Below are 22,112 nucleotides of genomic sequence, written 5' to 3'. Positions count from 1 at the left end.
TAAATGAACTCTAATGGGCTGTACAGAGAAGGCAATGGCACCCCACTCCAGTACTCTTGCCTGGAAAATCCCATGGGCGGAGGAGCCTGGTGGGCTGCAGTTCATGGGGTCGCAAAGAGTCGGACATGACTGAGCGACTTCACTTTCACTTTTCACTTTCATGCACTGGAGAAGGAAATGGCAACTCACTCCAGTGTTCTTGCCTGGAGAATCCCAGGGACAGGGGAGCCTGGTGGGCTGCCGTCTATGGGGTCGCATAGAGTCGGACACGACTGAAGTGACTTAGCAGCAGCACCAATGGGCTGTATGTTAAACATGATTTATAATACTACGTCATCAACTGTGCAGAACCTAAATCAGGAAGATGTACTCTTACCAACAACTGCATTCTCAGCTTGCCCTAAGAAGTAAATCATGTTCAAGTAGTACCATTTGAATGGACTCCTTTCCCCACATCTTTAATTATCTCAGAAATGTATGGTCGCATGTTCAGAGACTGAATGGGAAGGAGAGAGAAAATTATATACAATTGAAGATAGGTCCCACTTAAAAGTGTGAAATAAAGCAGAAAATAAGAAAACAGCAGAAGTACTAGGGTTAAAAACAGAAGCTCAGGTGACAAAAAAACCCAAACAAAAGTGATAAAACCCTAAACAAAAGAAAAATGTAGAAGTGTGAAATAAGGATATGATTTTCTAATGTAATATGAAGGAGATTCTAAAATTAGAAAATTTTAATAAAAGAAATCATATACCTTTAATTTTCCCCCTTTCAATGAAGATCTACTGAAAATCTGCAAGGCACTACGTACATACTAATCATTGCCTTGTAAGTGGAAGAAAGAGTACAATAGGAAAATTAAAATCATAAAGAGGTCAGAGAGAATGTAGCTATACCATTTTAATGTATTCTTTCTTTTTTTTAATCAAATAATTAATTTATTTATTGGCCACACTGCAGGGCATGTGGGAACTTAGTTCCCTGACCAGAGATCAAACCCATGCCCCGTGCAGCAGAAGTGAGAGTCTTAACCACTGGACATCAGGAAGTCCTGTCTACATATCCTTTCTTACTATTCAGAGAATGGTGTTCTCTGAGACACAAAGGTTTTTATTTTGAGGAAGTCAATTCACCTATTTTTTTCTTGTGTTGTAAGACTTTGATGCTGCATAGCTAAGAAAGCACTGTCTACCCCAAGGTGACAAAGATTTACTCCATTTTCTTCTAAGAGTTTTATAGCTTTAGCTTTTACACAATCCATTCTGAGTTAGTTTTTTTTTTATATGGTGTGATGCAGGGATCCAACTTCATTCTTTTGCATGTGGATATCTACTCTTTCCAATACCATTTGTATGACAGTTCTTTCCCTCCTGAACTGTCTCAGTACCCTTGTTAAAAATAAACTGAATATAAAAGTAAAGGTTTATTTCTGGCCCCACAATTCCATTCCATTGATTAATATGTATATCCTTATGCCAGTATTATACTGTCTTGATTACTGTAGCTTTAAAGTAAGTTTTAAAATTAGGAAGTATGAGTCCTCCAACTTTGTTCCTCTTTGAGACTGTATTACTGTTCATGACTGTTCTGGGTCCCTTATCTTGCCATACAAATTTTAAGATGAGCATGACTATATTTCTGCACCAAAAATTGAATTCTGCACTGTCCAAGATCAATTTGTACAGCAGTGTCATCTTAACAATATTAATATTCCAAAACATGAACATGGAATGTCTTGCCATTTATACAGATCTTGTTTCTTTCTCCAATATTTTGTGATTTTCAATGAACAAGTCTTGAACTATTTAAATTTCTTTTCCCATCACAGGGGTCATTTTAAAGATCAAGTAGATATATTGAGTACGTTTTTATAAACTGTAAAATGTTTCAGAAATATAAGGTGTAACTGATGCCAAAAAAAAAAAAAAAAATTTGAAATCACAATAGCAAAAGAGGTGACAAAGCAAAACTCAGAAGTAAATCCCGTGGCTAAAGTTAATCTCAGTTGAGCCACAAGTGGGTGGGGAGCTGTGTATTTTCAAACATAAATCTAACCCTAAATCTAATCCAACGTCAGACCTACATACTTTGTGGGAAGGCATTTTTCTCTATTTCCAATTAACTAGATATGTTCAGTTCAGTTGCTCAGTTGTGTCCGACTGTTTGTGACCCCATTTACTGCAGCACACCAGGCCTCCCTGTCCATCACCAAAGCCCGGAGTTTACTCAAACTCATGTCCATCGAGTTGGTGATGCCATCCAACCATCTCATCCTCTGTTGTCCCCTTCTCCTCACGCCTTCAATCTTGCCCAGCATCAGGGTCTTTTCCAATGAGTCAGTTCTTCGCAACAGGTGACCAAAGTATTGGAGTTTCAGCTTCAGCATCAGTACTTCCAATGAATATTCAGGACTGATTTCCTTTAGGATGGACTGGTTGGATCTCCTTGCTGTCCAAAGGACTCTCAAGAATCTTCTCCAACACCACAGTTCAAAAGCATCAATTCTTCAGTACTCAGCTTTCTTTATAGTCCAACTCTCACATCCATACATGACCACTGGAAAAACCATAGCCTTGACTAGACGGACCTTTGTTGGCAAAGTAATGTCTCTGCTTTTGAATATGCTATCTAGGTTGGTCATAGCTTTTCTTCCAAGGAGCAAGCATCTTTTAATTTAACGGCTGCAGTCACCATCTGCCGTGATTCTGGACCAAAACAAACAAAGTCTCTCACTGTTTCCCTATCTATTTGCCATGAAGTGATGGGACCAGATGCCATGATCTTAGTTTTCTGAATGTTGAACTTTAAGCCAACTTTTTCACTCTCCTCTTTCACTTTCATCAAGAGGCTCTTTAGTTCTTCTTCACTTTCTGCCATAAGGGTAGTGTCATGTGTATATCTGAGGTTATTGGTATTTCTGCCAGCAATCTTGATTCCAGCTTGTGCTTCATCCAGCCTGGCATTTCACATGATGTACTCTGCATATAAGTTAAATAAGCAGGGTGACAATATACAGCCTTGATGTACTCCTTTCCAGATTTGGAACCAGTCTGTTGTTTCATGTGCAGTTCTAACTTTTGCTTCTTGGCCTGCATACAGATTTCTCAAGAGGCAGGTCATGTGGTCTGGTATTCCCATCTCTTTTCAGAATTTTCCACAGTTTATTGTGATCCACACAGTCAAAGGCTTTGGCAGGGGAGGGAGGTGGGAGGGGGGTTCAGGATGGGGAACATGTGTACGCCCGGGGCGGATTCATGTTGATGTATGCCAAAACCAATATAATATTGTAAAGTAATTAGCCTCCAAGTAAAATAAATAAATTTATATATATAAAAAAAGCAAAAACAAAGGCTTTGGCATAGTCACTAGAACAGAAGTAGATGTTTTTCTGGAACTCTTGCTTTTTTGATGATCCAGCGGATGTCGGCAATTTGATCTCTGGTTCCTCTGGCTTTTCTAAATCTACCTTGAACATCTTGAATTTCACAGTTCATGTATTGTTGAAGCCTCGCTTGGAGAATTTTGAGCCTTTGCTAGTGTGTGAGATGAGTGCAATTGTGCGGTAGTTTGAACATTCTTTGGCATTGCCTTTCTTTGAGAGTGGAATGAAAACTGACCTTTTCCAGTCCCATGGCCACTGCTGAGTTTTCCAAATTTGCTGGCATATTTAGTGGAGCACTTTCAACAGCATCATCTTTTAGGATTTGAAATAGCTCAACTGGAATTCCATCACCTCCACTAGCCTAGTTCGTAGTGATGCTTCCAAAGGCCCATTTGACTTTGCATTCCAGGATGTCTGGCTCTAGGTGAGTAATCACACCATTGCGGTTATCTGGATCATGAAGATCTTTTTTTGTATAGTTCTGTGTATTCTTGCCACCTCTTCTTAATATCTTCTGCTTCTGTTAGGTCCATACCATTTCTGTCCTTTATTGTGCCCATCTTTGCATGAAATGTTCCCTTGGTAGCTCTAATTTTCTTGAAGAAGATCTCTAGTCTTTCCCATTTTATTTTCCTCTATCTCTTTGCACTCATCACTGAGGAAGGCTTTCTTATCTCTCCTTGCTGTTCTTTGCAATTCTGCATTCAAATGGGTATACCTTTCCTTTTCCCCTCTGCCTTTCACCTTTCTTCTTTTCTCAGCTATTTGTGAGGCCTCCCCAGACAGCCACTTTGCCCTTTTGCGTTGCTTTTTCTTGGGGATGGTCTTGATCACTGCCTCCTGTACAACGTCACGGACCTGTCCACAGTTCTTCAGGTACTCTGTCTATCAGATCTAATCCTAGGTATGAAGCAACAGTAAAAAGAACTACCTGTCCTCCTACTAAACTTACAAGGGTGTGTTTTCTTTTTGAAATATGTGTAATTATAACTGAAATACTTTCATGAAAAAAAGTAAAAATCAAAATATGATAGAAGAATAGGATATCTGCCACTGATAATAAAATAGAAGGGATCAGAATTAAGTCCCAAAGAGGGGGGTAATTAGCTTTAGACTTTAGTTTCTCCTTCCGACTGGGAGTGAATTCTACGGACAATACTCACATTAACTCTATTAGTAAAAAAAAGAAAACTTAGAACATAATACAACAAAAGAAAAAATTACATGAATAAAGACAATCATTTTAATTTCTTTTTAATCTATAGCAAAACAAAACACTAAGCTGAAAATGACCCAAACTGACAATAGCTTTAAGTCAAGGCCAGTCAACATGATTCAATAAATTATGGCATTAGAAAACTCATGGGAAGCAAATAAAGACAGGGACAAGTTTGATATCATGCCTACAAGGTATAAAAAGGTGACAAAATGGCATGTAAAGTGTGATTGAAATTATGTAAAATTTTGTACATATGAATAATAAATGGCAAAGGAAACTGTATAAAAAATTATTTTTTCTTAAGCTTTATATATTGTAGATAATCACCTTACCAAAAACTGATTTAAGCTACTAAAGCTATAATTCTGGGGCTACCTCATAGTATGAAAACATGCAAAGAATAATCAGCTTTGACACTGTATTAAGTTGATGAAGGGAGAAGATTCATTTGACCTGAGTACTACAAAGTAGGACTATAAAAATTTATGTTGGTTATATCTGGTAAAATCATAATTTTCTAACAGATTTCACACCAACCAAGACTCTTATGGACACAACGAAATTCTAAGTAAACGAAAAACACATTATTAATTTTAAAAAGAATGAACACCATTAGATTAACCTTAAAAATGTAATAAAATGACAACTCTGACTGGAATCAATAAATCAAAATTAGAACAAAGAAGTAACCATTAATGTTACCAAGTCTTGGGTAAGACATCAATGTTCAACTCTACATGTTTTTATGATTAGAGCAAAATTCTTTGAAATTCTGGGTTTCTCTTTAGATCCCTATGACTCTTCCACCATGCATTCACCCACTGGGGGAAAAACAGTGGTGGCACAGGTACTTTTATAGCAGAAAGGAAGATGCCAACATTTCCCTTCTCTTGGGCCATGCTGGTCAGGTTTGTGTAGCTTAAACTTGTCTCAGAAAGACAAAATAATTCCCTGAAATGGCAGGCAAGGTACTGATTAGGCTCATAAAAGGAAGAAGCCAACAGGTAAAATATGATATAAGTACAGTGTTCGTGAGGGAAGGATTAGAGAAGAGAGCACAGCTGCGAGAGTCAGGGATCCATGTGCCACTCCAATCCAAAGACACAGGCAACGAGGGCCACTCCAGACACAGTACTTCTGCTCATAAAAGACTCAATACCAACACTTGGTGGGCTCCTTTTTATAAAAACGAACAGACCTTCCCATACCTGCTCATCCACTACCCCCAACCCCCCAACACATACTGACATTCGCACACACAAAGAAAAAGAAATCATTAATAACTTCCCTGGCGGTCCAGTGCCTAAGACTCCACTCTCCGACGCAGGGGGCCTGGGTCTGATCCCTGGTCAGGGAACTAGGTCCCGAATGCCACAACCAAGATCCCACAGGCTGCAACTAAGATCCACTGCAGCCAAATTAATTTTTAAAAGTAATAACTTTCCTGAAGTTAAGGCCATGGGTCACCAGATTCAACAGGCCTACAGAATGTACAAGTCCTGAATCTACACCAAGGTATTTCATAGGGAATTCTTATAGTTAATTTCAAACATGGGAACAAGAATGATTTTACAAGCTTTCCAGGGATGAAAAGATCAGGTCACAGATAAAGGATTAACAATTAGAATGGTTTCAGTCTTCCGGAAAGAAAAATAATTCTGGCAACAAGAAGAGAAGAGTGATGCCTTCACATTCCTGAAATAAGATTACAGACCCTCTGTGTGGCTTAAGCCCAGCCACACCGTTCTGTTCTTATGCATGCACGCTCAGCTGTGTGTGTGGGTTAGTCACTCAGTCATGCCCGACTTTTTGTGACCCATGGACCGTAGCCTGCCAGGCTCCTCTGTCCATGGGATTTTTCCAGGCGAGAATACTGGAGTGGGTTGCCATTTTCTCTCCCAGGGTCTATTCTCAAACTTGATTACAAAAGACTTCAGGCTACCATGTTTTCAAAAAATTTATCTTTTACACCCTATGTTAATAAGTTACTAAAGGTACCTCTCTAATGAAAGAGAAAATCAAAAAGAAGGAAACATAGCATACAGGAAATAAATCCAAGACCGAAGAGGTGAACGGGATCAAGCCATCCCAGGGTGACGGGCATCCCAGGAAGAAAGCTACAGACTGAAGTAGTCACTGGTTCCAGAGACATAACAGAGGGCGGCATTGCCCAAATCTCCACAGCCTTTGAGACTTCTTTTTAATATGAGCTGAGCTGGCCCTGGTTTTTAATCTGAATTTAGTCTCTCTTGACCCCATGTTGATGAAGTTCCCACGGTTCCACCCCCAGCTGCCTAGATGGGAGGGAGGCCATATTTCATACCATGGATATATTTCACTTTTACCTACTGCTAACAGAGCAGGAAGAGCCTGAAAGAACAGTGTACTTCCCCAAGCCATATTTCTTCTTGGTACTTAATACCTTGTAAAGACTTCAGCTCCACCAGGTGCCCCGACTGTGATGAGTCTTAGGGTTTCTCAGGACTTATTAGCAAACTTTCCCAAGGACTTAGCAGAAAGGACTCAAGAAAGACTCTGTCCAGCTTATCTGCTCCTGTCAGCCTTCATTTAATAGTGGCAACATGCACCTTTCTGTTCTTAAGTAGGTTTAGATTTGCCATTCAGTTTTTCAAAACTGTCAAAACAGAGCCTGCCTAGGGATAAGTACTATGGTAGAAATTGGCCTACTGTTCATCGAGTCATTTCCCTTTCTGGCCCAGTTATACTACATTTCTGGGGCTTCCCAGGTTGCACAGTGGTAAAGAATCCATTTGCATGCAGGAGATGCAGGAGACTCGGCTTCGAACCCTGAGTCAGGAAGATCTCTAGGGGAGGAAATGGCAACCCATTCCAGTACTCTTGCCTGGAGAATCCCATGGACAGAGGAGCCTGATGGGCTACAGTCCACGGGGTCTCTAAGAGTCGGACATGACCGGGCAACTGAGCACACATGCACGCTACATTTCACGACCTTCCTTGCATTAGGAGCAGCTAGTTGACTCAATTCTGGCTCATGGAACATGGACAAAAATGATGTATGTCCAGGCCCATCAAACTTGCCATGGAACCCACCACACTCCCTCTCTTTGCCCTTGAATCTGTCAGCCAGAGGCAGAGAGTTCAGTCAAGTGTAAAAGTCTCTGAGTCCCATGGAAAAGCAGAGTCACGAGATGAAAGTGGTCTGAGTCCTCAGGTGACTGTGTGGAACCAGCTACCCCTTCGCCAGCGGGAGTGAGAAAGAAGCTTTAAAGTGTTAAACTACTGAGACTTCGGTGTTGTTTGTTACAGTAGGTTAGCCTAACCTGACAGACATGAAAAGGTGATCAAACCATTCAGTTTCTCAAAATTAAGTCACAAATTGACTAGGAATACATATTTGGAGGAAGGGATGTGATTACAGAGCAAGGCAGGGAATGGTTCCAAAAGAGTTACTGCCATGTAAAATGGGATTATGATTACTGGGAGGGGAAAGAGCTGCCATTTAAGAATATTTGCAGGAAACTTTGAGGATACTGAATGTTCAACTTCTTGGCCTAGGTAGTGAGACCAGAGGTGCTTATTTTATTATTCTTCCTGAAACTGTATTTTTGTTTTCTATTTCTCTATAGGTATTTCACAAATAAACCACAAATTACTAAATCAGAAAAAGCAGACGTGAAAAATCTATTGGAGCATTTGGGGAAAATAAGGTGACTAGAAAACCCCCTCCCCCTCCAAAAAAAAGGTCCTTAAATCTCGGGGGGTGGGGGGGTGGGGGGGGGAGGGTGGGGCAGGGAGGGGTGGGAAAGAAAGTTAAGCAAGAAAGGAAACAATCATGATATTAATTCTTGGCTTAAGTCGTAAATAGTATTTAGTTATAAGGAAGACACAACTATGGATTTAAAATTGCAAAACTAGAATGTTGCAGGGAAAAATAGAACAAATAATGAAAAAAATACTACAAAACGATTAAAAAACAGCAGTTTTCCACCATTTGAAGATACTCTGAAGTGCATATATGTTTTTTACACAAACACAGGTTTATACAATATGTGCTATTTTGTAACCAGCTATGGCTGATGCTATGGTGGCTTCCCACTCTCCTTTACATCTTTGTGTGAACACCTCCCTTGGAAATTGGGCAGAACTCATGACTTGCTTCTACCAACAGACTATGACAAAGGTTATAAGATGTCATTCCCATGATTATATCACACTACATGGGGCTGTCTAACCTGAAGAATCGCCCTGGGCTTTCCTTGATGCTTTGATGAAGTGGTCAGAACATCCAAGGGTCAAGAACTTCAGGTTGGCCCTAAAAGCTGAGAGCAGCCTTTAGGAGCTTGAAGACAGCCTACCGATGACCAAGCAACTTCTATTAAGCAAGAAGCCTCAGTCATAATTTCACAAGAAAATTAATTCTGCCAAAAACCTAAGTGAGCTTAGAAGCAATTTTTTCCCCCAGTTTAGTCTTCAGGGGAGAATACAGCCCAGCCATGAAACTGTACTGCATGAGCTGACTGCAGCTTCATGAGACCCTAAGAAGAAGACAGTTTAACTTTGCTCAGACTCCTGCCCCCAAAGAAACTGTAGGATAATAAATATAGGATAACAAATGTGTGTTAAGTTGCTAAATTTGTGCACAGAAAGCAAATGCAACTGCTTTTAAAACTGGATGAATGAATTCAGCAAAGTTGTAGGGATATAAAATCAACACAAAAGATCAGCTGCATTTCTATACACTAATAACTGAATGAACAACTAAAAAGGAAAGAAAAAAATACCATTTACGATAAGAAAAAAAGAACAAAATACTAGGAATAAGCTTAACCAAGAAGGCAAAAGATCTGTTCACTGAAAACTACAAAATATTGCTAAAAGAAATGAAAGGACACATGAATAAACAGAAAGCTACCTCCTGTTTACAGACTGGAAAACTTCATGTTGTTAAAACGTCAAAACACCCAGAGAAACCTACAGCTTCAATGTACTCTCTACAAATCCCAATTACAGATTCTGCAAAAATGGAAAAACCCATCCTAACATTAACACTCCTATGGAATCTCATGGGACCCCAAATAGCCAAAACAATCTTGAAAAAGAAGAAAAAGGAGGCATCACACTTTCTGATTTCAAAACTTACGAGAAAGCTACAGTAGCCAAAACGTGTTACGGGTGTATAGAGAGACACAGAGGCCAATAGAATTTAACAGCACAAAAATGAACCTGGCATACATAGTCAAATGATTTTCAACAGGGGTGTCAAGGTCAGTTAATGGGAATAGACAGTCTTCCCAACGACAGGTGCTGGTAAAACTGGAAATCCATATGCAGAAGAATAAAGTTGGACTCTTACTGTATGTTGTATACAAAAATTACCCGTTAGTAGGTCAAAGAAATAAATATAAGAGCTGAAACTGTCTGTAAACAAAAAGGCTTCTGATGTTTGATATAGCAGATTTTTTGAAGAGGACACCAAAATCGCAGGCAACAATAGGAAAAGTTAGAGGAAGTGGACTTCAAAACTAAAAACTTTTGTGTATTAAAGTACACTATCGAGCGGCAGAGCAGAGCGGAGCTGCGAGGTGCCAGCGCGGAGCAGACGGGTCGGCGGGCGCGAGGCGGAGCGCGGGCGGCCAGGAAAGCTCTAGGCGGATTTACGGCGGCGCGGCTTTCGGTCCCAAAAATTAAAAAAAAAAAAAAATAAAGTACACTATCAACAGAGTAAAAAAAATCGACCCATGGAATGGGAGAAAATATTTGCAAATCATATATCTGATAAGAGATTAGCATGTGGAATATATAGAGAACCCCTGAAACTCAACAACAACCCATTCAAAGATGGACAAAGGACTTGAACAGCTGCTTCTCCAAAGATACACAAATGATCAAAAAACACCTGAAAAGATGCTCAACATCATTAATCATTACGGAAATGCAAGTCAAAACCACAATGAGATAGTACCACTTACCCACTAGAATGGCTACTATTTTTAGAAAGAAACAGAGAGGGAGAATCTTCGACACAAGAGTGTCAAAGATGCAGAGATGCCAGAACTTCTGTACACTATAAAATGGTGCAGTTGCTACAGAAAATGGTATGGCATCACAAAATTATTGTATGATCCAGCAATTTCACTTATGGGTACACATCCCAAAGAAAAGCAAGCAGGGCTCCAAATAGATATATACCTGTGTTCAAAAGCAGCATTATTCACAGGAGCCAAAAGGCGGAAGCAACCCAAAGGTCCATCAACAGATGAACAAAGTATTTATATATCCATATATGATAAAATATTATTCAGCTTTGAAATCAAGTGAAATTCTCATACATGCTACACAACATGGATGAACCTTGAAGACATTATGCTAAAGGAAATAAACTAGCTATTTTATAAGACAAATATTCCATGAGTCTACTTACGTGAGGTGTCTAGAGCAGTCAAATTCATAGGGACAGAAGGTAGAATGTGGTTACCAGGGGCTGGGGAGCAACGAGGATTATTGCTGAATGGGTAAAGAGTTTCCCTCTGGGAAGAGGAAAAAGTTCTGGAGATGGATGGTGGTAACGGCTGCACAACAACGTGGATGTCCTTAATTGTACACTTAAAAATGCTGGAAATGGTCAATTTTATGTTACATATATTTTACCACAATTAAAAAACACTTTGGATAGAGAGCAAAGGATAAGTGTAGTAAGACAGCAGGATAGAATCTTATTTCCTTGACTATCCATTTGGACGTGGGGAAAAACATCTCATCTAAATCGGATTTCTTGGGACGTCCCTGGTGGTCCATTGGTCAAAAGTCCACCTGCCAATGCAGGGGACACAGGCTTGATCCCTGGTTCAGAAATACCCTATGCTGGGGGCGCAATTCGGCCTATGGGCCACAACCACTGAGGCCTGTGCTCTAGAGCCCACGCTCGGCGGCGAGAAGCCCACACCACAGCTGGGGAGGCCGGGGTGCAGCAACGAAGACCAGTGCGGCCAGAGACAAGTCAATAATTTGTTTTTAAATGGATTTTTTTTCTATTTTTAGTCCTATAATCTTTGGATCATTTAGCAACAACATATATGCTTACTAATTATGTTGTGATTATACAAGAAATAACACAATAAATACAATTTTGTTACTGTAAGTGATTAAACCATTTAACAGAAAAATAAACACTTCAACATCCTAACTCCCTGCACACAGCATAGTTTAACTGCTCCTAGCTGTTAAAATGTTTCTATTGAGAAAAGTGGGAGATATAGAAAGAATAACAAAGTGATCAGAACAAACAACTTAAAAGTTAAATTTGTTTCCTAAAGCTGTAATTTTATATCCAAACCAGTTAAAAATTTCCTGTTTCCAGAGAAGGAAAACTAAGATATAGAAGGTTCAAACTGAAAACAATGGGAAAAGATGACTGTGATTTTTAAAGGAGGTTTTTAATAATCTATTTCTGAGAAAATAAAAACACCCTGATAAGCCCTTGAACTTCAAGATTTTCCCAACCTCTTTTCCACTCTCCCTCTGCTCTGCTCTCATCTCACTTTTTTTTTTGGAGGAGAAGGGGAAGGCAGGGACAGGGGAAGGCAGGGACAGGGAAGCAATATAACAAGATAATAGGAACATGACAGATAACAGGAATAGAGAGAAAAACAGTGATTATTTTTTCTATTCACACTGAATACTAAATACATCATCATCATCAAATGCTAGCAATCCAAATTTCTGAGGGAAAGGAAAAACTCAATTTTCTGGAGTGCCAGCCTACTCTAAAGCAAAAGAAAGGAAAACGGCTGCAGGTTTTGCATCTCTAAATGCAGGCTGTGTGCCAAATTCTTCCAACCACCTCCACTCTAACCAAGGATTTGGATAAATATGGTGACATGAGCCTTGATCAAACAAGTGGCACGCTAAGCTCTTTAACAGCTTTCTGGCCTAAGAAGCTCTGAGATCAGTTAAAGAACGTCAAACCCAAGCACTTTACTCACTAAGTACAGAAACACCAAGGTTTCATGAGAAAGCATCTGGTACAGAAAGGCAGCTATGCTGGGACACAGCATCTGGTAATAAACCAAAAATTTAGAGCGAGAACTTTCTGATATTATACATGGGGCTGCACAGTTCTATGGGAAGAAGAGAATGAGAATTCAGGAAGAAGCTTATTCCTCTGTATAAACTCAATAATCCTTTTTAAGGTCTCTGAACTGGACTACTATTTCAGCTCGGGACATGGCCTCCCTACTGGGGTAAGAGTAACGTCTTTTCCCCTGGTGTAGAGCATTAGACTGATTCTTGCCAAACACTCAGAACCAGACATGACATCAATACTGCGCTCTTCCTTGCGCATTCTTCCACAATGCTGCCCTCGTTAGCTTTCCTTAATCAAGCTCACCCCACACAGAGGGAAAACAAAAGGAACCTGGATCTTAGACATGCACGCTAAGCACATTTTCACCCCCAAACTGAGCCTTAATCTTCCGAAGGCAAAGGTCCTTTATAAGCTCCCTCTTCTGTTGCCATCTTCCTAAACCGCAAGCCTTCCTGACTTGCAGTGGGGCCAGGACACATTGTGGTTATGTGGTAGGTTCTGTCAGGAGAGTTTTGACAAGGCCTCAAAATAGACCCTGGGCACCGGCCAAGGAAACTGCCACTCACAAGTTCCAACTTTGTCCTCATACATTAGCTCCCCAGCACTTCCTACCCGCCCCCGCCCCTGCCCAGGCTCTCCTTTTAAAAGAGTAAAGATTCTTGAACTCTTGCTAGTCTTGAGTACGCTGTATAACATTGAAATTAAAAATGAAAATCTTCCTTATTCTGCTCAGGAACACTTTGCAGAATAAAGACTAAATCTGTACCTACCTTCTGCCTTGAGAAATTAATCCATCAATAGCATTCTGGTTTGTAAAATGATTTTTGGGTCTCAAATCCCACAGAGGTTTATTTTATTATAAATAGATTAGGATGTGGAAGGTAAAGGAAGCGAAAAAATAGGCCATTTATTTCCCATGTGACTAATATATGGCAGCAGACTTCTGCAGGGCAAGAAGTGAAACTGTGTATGTTTTTAATTGATATTGGTCATAAAATCCTAAAACAATCAAGCTACTTCAAAAGGCACTCATTTAACTAGTATCACCTAATATAAATGAAGTAGTCTGTCTATAATCGCATGGTCTTCAAAGTACAGTGCTTCTACCTTTCCCAGTATAAATAAAATCACCCAGCTGTCACTCTAAGGGGTTTAAAATTACCTTATAAAATACACTTGCAGTATATTTTTAAATTGCAAGGAGTAGAAAGGATACAAAATAATTAACAGCTCTTTTCTCCTACAAGGTTAAGAAGAAAGGTAATTTCTATTATAAAATGAATCCCAATATAAGCTTGAAATAAATTTTTAAAATTTCACAATTTAAGTCCCAACCTGCACTCACACTTCCAGAAATAAATTCCACATACACACTTACACACTACAGCGAAGGCTTATACATGAGTTGTTCATTACAGCATTGTTGTTGTAGTTTAGTCACTAAGTCGTGTCTGACTCTTTTACGGCCCCATGGACTCTAGCCCATCAGGCTCCTCTGCCCATGGGATTTCCCAGGCGAGAATACTGGAGTGAGTTGCCATTTCCTCCTCCAGCGGATCTTCCTGACCCAGGGATAGAAGCCTGCATCTCCCGCATTAACAGGCAGATTCTTTACCGCTGAGCCACCAGGAAAGCCAAATGTCTAGAACAGGGAATGTTAAACTGTGGGAAATGAGCAAGTTTTGTTTCATCTACATTAGACAGGTCAGCTAGTCTTTTTTGAAAAATAGATGGACATATGTGCTAATATAGAATGATCTCTAAGACACATCAAAGGTCAGAAAGAAAGAGACAGGGCATTTTTTTTCTTAACACAGGAGATTATATATGGAAGAGAAATTTTGGAGAGACACACAGGAAACCATTAACCGGAAACCACTGCTTGGATTACGGAGTTGGGTGGCAGAGGGAGTCAAGCCTAGAAGTTTATCGTGGAAAGGAAACTTCCTTTTCACCATGGGACATTTTCTTTTAAAATGTTTTATCAATTTTAAAAAGTTCTACAACCACTGAAACAGAAGGGAGCACTCTCCTTCTGTGGATGCCATTTTCCACCTCTTCTTAATCACCTGTACTCTTCTTATCTACTGCTCTTCCCATCTCTGCTGCTGCTGCTGCTAAGGCACTTCAGTCGTGTCTGACTCTGTGCAACCCCATAGACAGCAGCCCACCAGGCTCCCCTGTCCCTGGGATTCTCCAGGCAAGAACACTGGAGTGGGTTGCCATGTCCTTCTCCAATGCATAAGAGTGAAAAGTGAAAGGGAAGTCGATCAGTCGTGTCTGACTCTTCGCAACCCCATGGACTGCAGCCCACCAGGCTCCTCCGTCCATGGGATTTTCCAGGCAAGAGTACTGGAGTGGGCTGCCATTGCCGTCTCCTTCCCATCTCTAGACCAAAACAAAAGCACACATATGGAGCAAATCTCAGAGCTTCCACGAGAAACAGAATCCCTTCTCCATCCCCCAATCAAAACAAAGATATAACAGAACAAATGAAAAAGCATTAGCATACAGTAAACCCAGTTTTTAGCCCAGTGTTGGATTCCTTTTAAGTCTGCCTTAATTTATTGAAGGCCAAAGTTTTAAAGTGAAAGCACAATGTGCAGCACAGATCATTTCTAGTGGTGTCCTATCTATTATCTTAAAAAGACAAAGTGGAGCAAAGGGCAACGTTATTTTGCTCACAGGGTATTTTGCTCAACCCTTCTTTCTGAAGTTTTAAGAGTTGAGTTTTGAATGATGGTCATAAACTCTTTACTGTATCTAACTGAATAAGGTGGTATGTATTTCCGGTTAAAAGACCATCTCTCCATTCCGATTCTCCAGAGAGAAAGCAAAGGCAAAGGCCTATGCCACGGCCTATTTGTAGGTACGATGGAAAGTGAGCCTATGGTGAGGACAGAATGTGTTTCCTCTAAAATGATCCTCATCAACATTCCCAACATGGTGCAGGGAGATTCCCGCCCCACCCCCACCCCCCCACCCCCGCGCCCCATGTATCTTCGATTCTGCTCCTCTTCACAATAGAAGCAGGGTAAACAATTCACAAAGAGCTTTGCAAAAAACTGTTCCCTCTCATTTCTAGTAAAGATCTGTTTTTGTTTTGAGAGAAAAAGAATCTATTTTGCCAAACATATTCTCTGAATCAGTTTTTCCCTTCATTGTGGAGATGCTTAAATCCTGACCTAAGAAGGATTCTCTTACCCATCAGGACTGTCAGTTCGGGTGATTTCCACAAGGGATTTTCCAAAAGGGAATCTGTTCAATTGGAAACTGAAACTCACTATTAGTTGGACAAAAACCAAAACCAATATTAGGGAACACTCTGAATATAAGAATGGATATCCAAGGAAATAAAATGCCAAAATTTAGTTCAAGAATTAATAGAATTTACTAAGCAAGATCAACAGGGCAAATTTACCATTACTTAATAACTGATAATTAACTATAAAGTTCTTTATAAATCAATATAAGTTGATTTCCAAAAAAGAAGAAATCAAGGCTAAGAGTATCAAGAACTCTGTGATTCAAAGTCATTTTGCTTAGCAACACTTTAAAAGCCAAAAATGATCAAGTTACATTCCAGTAATAAAAAGTTACTTCTAATCTAAAATGAATTCATTCCCATAGTGAATCACTACTTTAATATACACTTTCTTCTATGACAGAACTGAAACAGGAGCTCTGTATAGTCTTCCCAGGGGTCTCGGTGGTAAAGAATCCGCCCACCAGTGCAGCAGAGGCAGGTGAGAGCCCTGGGTCAGAAGACGCCCTGGGGGGAGGAAACGGCAACCCACTCCAGTACTCTTGTCTAGAGAATTCCACGGATTGGACTCTGGAGTCTGGTGGACTAAAGTCCGCTGGGTCACAAAGAGCTGGACACAACTGAGCATGTATAAAGTCTCATTCCACCTTTTTAAGGGCAGATTTTCCCAAATGGGTAAGGTCTTTCCCTCAAAAGACTGCTTGTTCTCTGTACTGCAGATTCTTTGAATGAACTTTTTCCTACCTTAATGATGGTAGCTGTCCTTTTCACTGACATTTATTTTGTTTCTAGACATTTATCTTCCTGGAGTGGGTAAAATCACAACAATCCACTTAGGAACAAACTATTCTAAATGCTAAAGCTTCTGCAAAAGTCCACTATTTGTTTCTCTACCATACTTCATGACAATAATCATGCAGCAACAAACCTAACAAAAGCCTCAATGCAACACTTCCTAGGAGTGAAGGTATCTAATTAAACAGGCGGTAACAAACCTCAAACTTTCCTCTATTCCAAGTTTAAGAACCTTATCAATGATTCATTCACACTGCAAGTGACCTAACTTCCTCAATGAATCACACTTTCTGAAATTCTTATTCTAAATGAGTATAATAGTCATCATCTCTACATGTGTTGAACACAGCATGAAGTTGGTCAAATTAATTCTGTAAGACCTTCAAACCACAGCGAATCTCAAGTCCCTGCCAAGTAACTTATCTGCAACACTTTGCCTTTTCCAACAATTGCACCTCTCCAAACTGATGCATCCCCAAAATAAACATTTAATCTTGAAACACTTATTTTAAACACTAAGAACTGATTCATCCACACCCTGCCCTCCATCTCTCTGGTTCCACATTGTGATGCCGTGAAAAAGTAATGGACACTTATCCTCATACTCATCCTTTAATCAATGAACCTATACTACACTTTTTCTTTTTAGGGCAGAAGTGCTGAGTCATTAAATGGAAACTCAAAGAAAAAGAGTTACAAGCAGTTGAAGTTTAGGATCCCATTATTTCCCTGGCCAGGTCTCCACAGCCTGATGTTTGTATATCCCACGGTGGAAAAAGCAAAGCAAACACTTGAACTTTTTTCCCCCCCTTCCCGTCGAAGAAAGAACAAGAGATGGGTTTCCTTAGGTCCTCTGGCTTCCAGCAACATACCCACGGGCACGAGAAGCAGGCCCGGCCGGAGCTATATAATTTAACAATCTGGGTGTGAATAACACCTGGCCGTAGTCAAGCATTAACCCTGACACTCCTAACAAGCGCTTGTTCTGGTCCTGCTTCATTCAGTTCGGGTCAAGGAGGAAGGGGAAAAAAAAAAAAAAATCCCATACAAGCTCTACGCCCTCCACCGGCCTAACACCTTTCCCCGGGTGGCCGGCCGGGACAGACCGAGGGAGTGGTGCGTCGGGGAGAGGGAGAAGGAGCCCTAGCACCCAAAGAGCAGAGACAGCGGCCCGAGTTCATTTCTCCCACAATGGGAGAATCGCTGTCCCCGCCCGCCGATCGAGGCTGCGCGTTCGAGACCCGGCGTGATGCCCGAGGACGCCGCAGGCAGGGGGCGACCTCGACCCCGGGGCCCCCGGAGGGGGCCTGGCCCCCAGCAAGGGTCGGCGGCAGCGCGGACTTCGCCGAGTTGCAGAGGCCGGGAAGCGGGGGCCCCGCTCCCCGCCAAGGCTGGCGGGAGGAGCGGCCCTTACCTGCGTCCGGGCGCGGGCTGTGGCTGCGGGCGCCGCCGGGAAGGGCCGGAGCGCGGCTCGCCGACCGGGAGCCTGCCGGAGTGAAGGGCGAGGGGCGCGGAAGGTAGACTCGATGCCAGGTCCCCGGCCAGGCGGGCCGGGCAGGACGCGGCGGCTCCCGGCGCCTACGGCCGGTCAGTCAGTCACGCCGGTGTCCCCTCGGCGCCGCGGCTGAGACAGCGGGAACCGGCCCCCGGGAGGAGCCGCAGCCCGGGCGGCGGGCGGCGGAGGCGGCGGAGGGGCGGGGCCACAGGGTCGGCGACCCGCTCACCCGGAAGTACTTGTGGTCGCGGCGGCGCGCGCTGCGCGACGGGCTTGACCCCCCGCGGCCGACTGCGTGCCGCCGGAGGAGAAGAGACCCGGGACCCCGAGAAGGGTGGAGGCTCGGGCGGCCTCCTGAGGTGGCTCCTCCAGGCCCGCGGGGCCCACCCCGCCCCTCCGCCCCCAGGACGGGGGTCGGGAATGTGAACTGACGCGCGTGCCCGTTGGCGGCTACCCCTGCCTCGGTCACCTTAAGCTGTCCGGCCTAGAGGGCTTGGGTGAGTGGGCCGGGGCGGCAGTTCTAACCGTTGGAACGTAGGTGGGTGGGTGCGGTCGAAGCCCTAGAAGCCTTATTTCCAAAATGAATGATTTTGAAATGATTTCCGGTGAAGAAAGCTGGGGGCGGGGCTGGGAGGAAAGGGAGTCTGCTCAATATCTGATGGACTCTGAGCTGTCATTCAGTCCGAGAGTCTCAGTCGGGATCCACCAGCTTCAGGGCCCTGAAGAAAGACCAGAGGTCCTGCTCTTTGGGAAGCTCATCTTCTAGTGGGGTGGACGGATTTAAGCAAATAAGGTTGACAGATTGCGGTGAGACTCCGCAGGTGATACACAAAGGTGATGAGAGATCCTGTAGGCGAGACCTCTGGCAGGAGAAGACCTCCAGAGGGAAGTGGCAGTTGGGCAGCCTCCTGAGAAGAAGGCACAAAACACTTCGATACAACTTTACCTCCGGGACCCGCTGAATAAGCCCATGATTCCATGTTAAGAACCTGGCTCGAATGCCTTATAAGGGCTGTTTGTGTGCTGCCCACCCCTGCGATTTCAGAAGGCTTGCTCACCTTTCAGAGTTCATGAGGGCTGGAGTGCGGCACTGCGAGGGAGGCGTGGATTACGGAACTGTGGTCTTTAGGCAGAGAGACACCAACAGGTGGCTTCATGGCAGGAGGATCATACCATCAGCCTTGGAAAGACAAAGTCTCTACCCTCGCGCTCTTTCTCTTGCCATGTCGCTGTTTTTCTCAAACCTGTGAACAAATATTGAAACTTGTTTTTACCTGGGATCAAGAGGGGCTTAATGTCCCCCCAAAATCATACTATGTTACGATCTGAATAAAAGGATTAATGACGTGTTTTGCTCAGTTAAAGATAAACTAAAAAGCAGACTTGCAAGAGAGAACCTATTCAGGTACCTGAATAATACCAATAATCCAATAATGTTTATTAAGTATTAGTTTATGTGACTGCATAATTAATGCAAAGACTGTTTGGAATGATATTAGGATTGGAAGGGACTTCCGTGGTGGTCCGGTGGTTAAGACTCCGTTCTCCCAATGCAGGGGGTCTGGGGTTCAGATCCATGGTTGGGGAACTATTAATAGATCCCACATGCCACAACTAAAAGATCAGGCATGTCACCAATAACAAGGAAAAAGATCCTTCCAGCCACAGCTAAGACCTGGTGCAGCCAAATAAATAACTACAAATAAATGTGTGTGTATGTGTGTGTGTGTGTGTTTAGGATTAGATTCTCTTGCTTTTTAAAATTTTACTTAGTCACTTGTTTCATCTCATATCAAACTAACAGAGAAAGAAAGGTCTTGCTGTGTCTTCTGGGAAAACCTGGAGGGAGCTCACACAGTATTTGCACAACATTCTACTAAACTCTTAAATACATTATCCCTTTCAGTACTAGGACCGACCTTGAGATATGGGAGTTATTATACCCATTTTAGTAATAAAGTCATTGAGATTCAGAGAAATAATGATTTGCCTAAGGTAACAAAACTAGTAGCTGAGAGAATCTGAGATTTGAAACTGAATTTGAAACTCTCGTCTTTCTGGCCCCAATACCCCTTTTACTTTATGCTGTGTTGCTATAATTTTAATATTTAAGAGGGAAATATAAATGAAGCGTCCAGTCAAGCAAATGTCTATGTTGCTCTTGTAACTTTATTATGAAAGTATACTTTAAGGTAAAGTGCTATAAGGCAATTTTGGAAATTCTCTGTTTTTATTTCTCCCACAGTAGGATATTTGCCATCTGTTACCCCCCCAAAAAAATTTCACTTGTTTCGCATGTGTCTTTTGAAGGCTCCCAAGAGTGTTCTGATGCTAACATTTCGTTATTGCAAGGGGATCCTTAGTAAATGCATCACTCTGAACTGTTTCACAAGCAGTCTTTCCCTGCACATTCTTTCCACCAAAAATATGTGTTCCCAGATCTTTATGGAATATTCTGACATGTGAATGCCCCCAGGTCTGTGTGAGCTAGCTGCTTTAGGGACATATTAATAGATGAAGGAAAAAAATTTTTTGAGCAATGAGGTGGTAGGATTTGTACATTTTTGTTCATTTCATATCAAATCCTTCACATTTTTCTTTGATGATGTCAAGAAATAAAAGTTTTCCTTTCTCAAGAGCAGATACTCATTTTTGCGGTTTTCACAAAATTGACTTTCGCAGACAATGCTATGTTTCACTCTAAGCAGTTCTCTGGAAAACATTAGTTCAAACATTAAAAATAGGATGCTACTTTTCAGGCCTCAATCTTTTTATTAGTAAAGTATGTGTATGTAAGCACACTTTGAAAGCATTTTAAAAATTTTAAAAACTCCTTTCAAACCTGTGGAAACCTAGCAAAGCAACTCTTTGTTTATGTGTATTTGCTTTAAGTTCTGTTTCCAAAAATGCTTTCTTATCTAGATTTACTACTTTTTCTTGCTTTCCTTTTTTTGGTGAGGAGGGGAATTACAGACTCACCAGAAGTTACAAAAATAATACAGAAAAGTCCTCTTTACTCTTTATCCAGTTTCCCCCATTGGCAGCATCTTATATATCTATAAAGCATTATTAAAACTAAGAAATTGACATTTCACTGTCTTTTGATTAGTAGTTTCTTTCTGTGTTTCATCATATTAAAAATTTACCATTTTGCAACAATTCATTTGGCTCTTCTCTCTTTCCTAAATTAGCAAATGATAATAAGCTTGCCACAGTGCTTGTCTAGAATTACAAGTTTACTAAAAAATTTTGTGAGTTAACACACTTAAATGTGATTTATTTGTAAGATTTTTGCTTTTCCTGCTTATATTGTACCATATCTTCCTGCCCTAATAAACCTATAAATTTATACAACTTGCAAATGTGTGTTTTAATATATACCCTCTGACCACTGAAATATTTGCAAAAAGATTTCTATTAAGGAAAGCAAAAGTTCTCATTTGACAGAAAAGGGAAAAAAAGTTTGTAAACATCTAATTATTCACATGAGAATGCTATGATCTGTTGGTTCGGAAGCCATATCTCACGGCTAATTCTGACTCCATCTGGATTCTCCTAGAGAGAGCAGCTCATCCTTTCCTGTACCAGACAGCAAACAAAGGAAAGAGAAGTGTAATTTCCTTTCTTAAGTCTCAGTGATGTAGGAAAGGATGATGAGAGGGAAGAATTTGGACTTTTGTGTTGTTGTTCGGTTACTAGGCCGTGTTTGACTCTTTACGACCCCATGGACTGCAGCACGCCAGGCTTCCTTGTATCTCCTGGAGTTTGCTCAGATTTATGTGCACTGAATCAGTGAAGCTATCTAACAATCTCATCCTCTTTTGCCCCCTTCTCCTTTTGCCTTCAATCTTTCCCAGCATCAGGGAGTTTCTTGTAGGTATCAGTTATGTA

The 22,112-nt window shown here is 41.5% G+C and overlaps 1 protein-coding gene and 1 long non-coding RNA gene across 20 annotated transcripts in view; one reads left to right on the top strand and one right to left on the bottom strand.

The window, feature by feature from the left end:
- Positions 1-18,403, bottom strand: part of LRRFIP2 (LRR binding FLII interacting protein 2) — a 109,156-nt gene extending 90,753 nt beyond the window's left edge. For 6 of the 19 annotated variants that reach the window (XM_070359579.1, XM_070359583.1, XM_070359582.1 and 3 more), the window contains exon 1: positions 18,141-18,402. The gene's annotated coding sequence lies outside the window, so the exon portion shown is untranslated. Of the gene's footprint in view, positions 1-18,140 lie in introns of all 19 variants that reach the window. The other 13 variants (XM_070359585.1, XM_070359597.1, XM_070359598.1 and 10 more) reach the window with 6 other exon arrangements.
- Positions 18,404-18,585: 182 nt separating this feature from the next.
- LOC138984681 (uncharacterized) lies at positions 18,586-21,575 on the top strand. Its single transcript, XR_011461936.1, has 2 exons — positions 18,586-18,718; positions 19,287-21,575. It is a non-coding gene; the product is annotated as an uncharacterized lncRNA (long non-coding RNA).
- The last annotated feature ends 537 nt before the right edge of the window (positions 21,576-22,112 follow it).

The sequence above is a fragment of the Bos mutus genome, chromosome 22 (assembly GCF_027580195.1).
Source record: "Bos mutus isolate GX-2022 chromosome 22, NWIPB_WYAK_1.1, whole genome shotgun sequence".
Lineage (NCBI taxonomy): Eukaryota > Metazoa > Chordata > Mammalia > Artiodactyla > Bovidae > Bos > Bos mutus.
The sequence above is the reverse complement of the archived record's forward strand: the minus strand, read 5'-3'. Positions and strand labels throughout refer to the sequence as shown.